The following is a 4,743-nucleotide window of genomic DNA, read 5'->3' as shown; positions in this document are numbered from 1 at the left end:
CTCTTTCTCCTGGGCGAAGCTGGTGGGTTTGGATTCCCCCTCAGCACCCCCCCCACCTCCACCCCCCCCACACACACACAGCAACACCTGTGCTCCTTTGGTGGTTATACTTCTTTCAAGTCAGGGTGGCTTGTGCCTGCCTGTCCACAGACACACCTGGGCGAGAAGCACCAAGGGACACCCACGTGGATCACCTGAGTCACACCCATATTCCACCGGGCCTCCATGGTGTGACTGAAGCCTTACCGTCTTCTGCTGGCCAGGTTGAGTATCCCAACAAGACGGTCATCCCTTTTCTCGCTTGCTGGCTCCCAGATACAAAGACCCTAAAGTGGCCATACAGCCACCATCGTATGCCATGCAAGGGGCTGCTTGCGGGGCTTCCTGGTGACGGTGTCCCCATTGGGAACCAAGGCTTTGAACTCTGCAGAACTGGGAGCTATGGGGGTGGGAGACCATGGAGGCATGTGGCCGTGTTGTTCTCAGTTGGAAGGGGACATCGGCCACCAACTCATTGTTTCTTTACTGCCTGAGAGAAGAAGGGGAGATCCTCAAGCCTTGAATGAGCCTGTGTCCCCATGCCACAGCTGTTTCCAGATGCCCAGGTTAGGAAAGAGGCCTGGCAGTGCAGTAGGTAAGTAGCTTGTCTACCACCCACGAGGCTGGCTGTTTGAACCAACTCGGAGCTTCAAGTGTACTCCTGCAGGTCAACAAGCAGACCTGGATCTATAGGCTTTTTTCTTTTTTTGTCATTGTTTTGTTGCTGTGTTGGTTGATTTTTTGTTTTCTTTTGTTTTGTCTTGCTTTGTCTTCCCTCCCACCCTCCCGGGTTGTGTTTTTGTTTTGCTTTGTGCTTAGTGTCTCTGCATGTCTATCTAGATAAGTTAGGGGGGGGATAAACAATACGGAGGAGAAAGCAATGGGACTAATGGTTCCTGGGATACATGGGAGAGGGAGAGGCGGGGATGGGGGGAGGCAGGCAAAGGAAGTGGGTGTTAACAAGCCTTGGGACAAGGGAACAACAAGTGATCTAAAATTGATGGCAAGGAAGGTGTAGGAAGCCTGTCGAGGGCAATGTAACTGAGAGGAATTATTGAAACCCAAATGAAGGCTGAACATGATCGTGGGACAAGGGGAAAGTAAAAGGAATTAGATGAAAGAAATAGGAGGCAAAGGGCATTTATAGAGGTCTAAATACAGGCATGTAAATATATAAATATTTTATATATAGCAATAGGAAAATAGATCTATGTACATATATTTATGTTAAATATCAAGGTAGCAGATGGACATTGGGCCTCTACTCAAGTACTCCTTCAACACAAGAACACTTGTTTTTTTTTATTTAATTTAGGTTTGTTTTATTTAAGTTTAATGTTAATTCCATGCTGTGCTTCAATAAGAACAATACAGCTTCTGTATCTGTGGCTCTAGTCAGATACCCAGTAGTACAAATTAGCTTCAAGTTACACAGACCGAAAGAAAGAAGCTTATCGAGCGAAGACGTGCAGGAGTCAGGGCGTGGTGAGGAGGGAGAGGGAAGAAGAAACAAAGAATTGAACATGCAGGCTTTTCCATACCACCTTCAATGCTAACCTGCTTCAGAGGGAGAATAAAGTAAGCAAGAATGAGCAGGCACAGATTGTTGAACTGTTACCAGCACCACAGTTTTTCAGCAACATCTCAGCACAGATTGAAATATTTTCTACAGTAAAACCATGACAACAAACTCCCCAAACAACCTTTAACAACTTCAAACTAGCACCCAATTAATTTGAAACATTGGTATAAAATTTTTATTTAAACAATTAGAAAAAGGAAAAAAAATGTGGGCACATAAGCAAAAGTGGTGAAGATAGCTGATGGTGCCTGGCTATCAAAAGATATAGCATCTGGGGTCTTAAAGGCTTGAAGATAAACAAGCGGCCATCTAGCTGACAAGCAACCAAGCCCACATGGAAGAAGCACACCAGCCTGTGTGATCACGAGGTATCAATGGGATCAGGTATCAGGCATCAAAGAACAAAAAAATCATATCATTGCGAATGAGGAGGAATATGGAGTGGGGCCCACAGCCCATCTGTAGGCAACTGGACATCCCCTTACAGAAGGGTGGCTGGGAGGAGACGAGCCAGTCAGGGTGCAGTGTAGCAATGATGAAACATACAACTTTCCTCTAGTTCCTAAATGCTTCCTCCTCCCCACTGTCATGATCCCAATACTACCTTATAAATCCGGCCAGACCAGAGGATGTACACTGGTACAGATAGGAAATGGAAACACAGGGAATCCAGGACAGATAAACCCCTCAGGACCAGTGCTGAGAGTGGCGATACCGGGAGGGTAGAGGGAAGGTGGGGCAGAAAGGGAAGAGGGATTACAAGGATCTACATATAACCTCCTACCTGGGGGATGGACAATAGAAAAGTGGGTGAAGGGAGACATCAGACAGTTTAGGTTATGACAAAATAATAATAATTTATAAATCATCAAGTGTTCATGAGGAAGGGAGGAGCAGGGAGGGAAAGGAAATAAATGAGGAGCTGATACTAAGGACTCAAATAGAAAGCAAATGTTTTGAGAATGATGATGGCAACAAATGTGCTTGACACGATGGATGGATGGCTAGATTGTGATAAGATTTGTAAGAGCCCCCCAAAAATGATTAAATAAAAATAAAACAAAAACTAGAAGAGAACAAGGGAAAAAAGAAAAGGAAAAAATGGTATCACATACCTCTCTAGTGGGATTAGCCTCTCTCAAGATGCTCACAGCACCTAGAAGTCTAATGGCTTTCAAGTGTAATTTTCATTTCTGACTGGGCACATACTGGCACATAATGCAGAAAAGCCTCGATAAGCAGTCCTGTTAGTGTCTTAAAGAACCTAGAAGCTGGGACCAGTGGAATCCACAGAAATTCACTCTTGCCTTGAGAACTTTTGAAAATGGTTATTAAAAAAAAAAAAGGGCCAGGACCTAAATTTTGAGACCAAATGTAGAAGTCATATTTGGTAGTTCTCTATGACAATGGGTAATTTCCAAAGGGTGTGGTGGGGTGGACTGGGTCGGTCAGAGATGGATTCTGTTGTTGGATTTTCAGTCTCACTGATTTTCATCTTCCACATCCTGCAGCGCTTCTTTACTCTGCTCCTCGCCATCACCCTGCATGTCTGAAGTCCACGGTGTCAGGTGATCACAGAACATAAGGGGAGCGTCCTTATAGCTTTTTCCACTCAGAGTATCCAGTTCTGCAATTGCATCATCAAAGCTGCTTTTGCCAACCTGCAGGCACGGTCAGGGGCATTAAGAATTTCGTAACAGAATACAGAAAAGTTTAGCTCAAGACCTAAGCGAATGGGGTGTATTGGTGGAAGTTCTGCCATCGCAATATCACTAGCAGCTTTATAAGCCACGGGGCTGCTCTGCAGCCTCCTTCCTGTCAGTCCCTGTAGCACATCAGTCAGATGCCTGTGGTAGTCGCCTTTCTTTTTATAATAGATAACCTTGGACTCGCCAGTGTTAGCGGCTGGAATAAGGTGTTTGTCCAGTACATCCAGAATGTCACAACAGATTAACTTTAGTTCCGGTATTCCCAAATCATCTTTAGTTTGTCTTATCCTCCCTTGTTTTCTTCTTTCTGTTCAGTGCTGCTGATTATTCTCCAGGAGGCTCTTCTAGCTCCAATCACATGTTTTAAAGATCATTTTATTGAGGGCTTATACAACTCTTATCACAATCCATACAGACATCTATTGTGTAAATCACATTTGTACATTCGTTGCCCTCATCATTCTCAAAACATTTTCTTTCCATTTAAGCCCCTGGCATCAGCTCCACATTTTTATATGCAACTGAAAGGTTTCTTTCTTCAACTTTCAACTCCACATCCATCCCTGCTACTTTCTTCATTGATTCCACCATTTCATCATATCGCTCACCCTGTTCAGCCAGCTTCGCCTGGTACACCAGACCCTCCCGATCATCCATAGCAGCTCAAGAAGGGTCTGCGTGATGGATGGAAGTGGAGCGTCTCCAACTCCCTCAGCCTCTTGTTCTGCATCCGGACAGAAAAAAATGAACACTTGTTCTTAGAACCTGGCATTCCATGATGCTCACCTTCCCAACACAATCGCTGAAGACAAAATGGGTGCTTAGCAAATGTGGTGAAGAAAGCAGATGGTGCCTGGCTATCAAAAGATGCAGCGTCTGGGGTCTTAAAGGCTTGAAGGTAAACAAGCGGCCATCTAACTCAGAAGCAACAAAGCCCACATGGAAGAAGCACACCAGCCTGTGTTATCACGAGGTGCCAAAGGAATTATCAGGCATCAAAGACCCAGAACAAAAAATCCTGTCAATGTGAATGGGGCAAAGGGGAGTACAGAGTGGAGACCCAAAGCCAATTTATAGGTAATTGGACATCCCCTTACAGAAGTGTCACAAGGAAGAGATAAGCCAGTCAGGGTGCGATATAGCACCAACCAAACCAGCAATTCTCAACCTGTGGGTTGCGACCCCTTTGGTGGTCGAATGACTCTTTCACAGGGGTCACCTGATTCATAACAGTAGCAAAATTACAGTGATGAAGTAGCAACAAAAATAATTGTATGCTTGGGACCAATATGAGGAACTGTATTAAAGGGTCGCAGCATTAGGAAGGTTGAGAACCACTGAATTAACTTTCCTCTAGTTCTTTAATGCATCTTTCCCTCCACTCTCATGACCCCAATTCTACCTTAAAAATAC

At 44.7% G+C, this 4,743-nt stretch overlaps 1 pseudogene; it reads right to left on the bottom strand.

Annotated features, from left to right (window-relative positions):
• Nucleotides 1-3,102: 3,102 nt before the first annotated feature.
• On the bottom strand, nucleotides 3,103-3,987 carry LOC142429465 (14-3-3 protein epsilon-like; annotated as a pseudogene).
• Between the last annotated feature and the right edge of the window lie 756 nt (nucleotides 3,988-4,743).

The sequence above is a fragment of the Tenrec ecaudatus genome, chromosome 16 (genome assembly GCF_050624435.1).
Source record: "Tenrec ecaudatus isolate mTenEca1 chromosome 16, mTenEca1.hap1, whole genome shotgun sequence".
Taxonomy (NCBI): domain Eukaryota; kingdom Metazoa; phylum Chordata; class Mammalia; order Afrosoricida; family Tenrecidae; genus Tenrec; species Tenrec ecaudatus.
The sequence above is the reverse complement of the archived record's forward strand: the minus strand, read 5'-3'. Positions and strand labels throughout refer to the sequence as shown.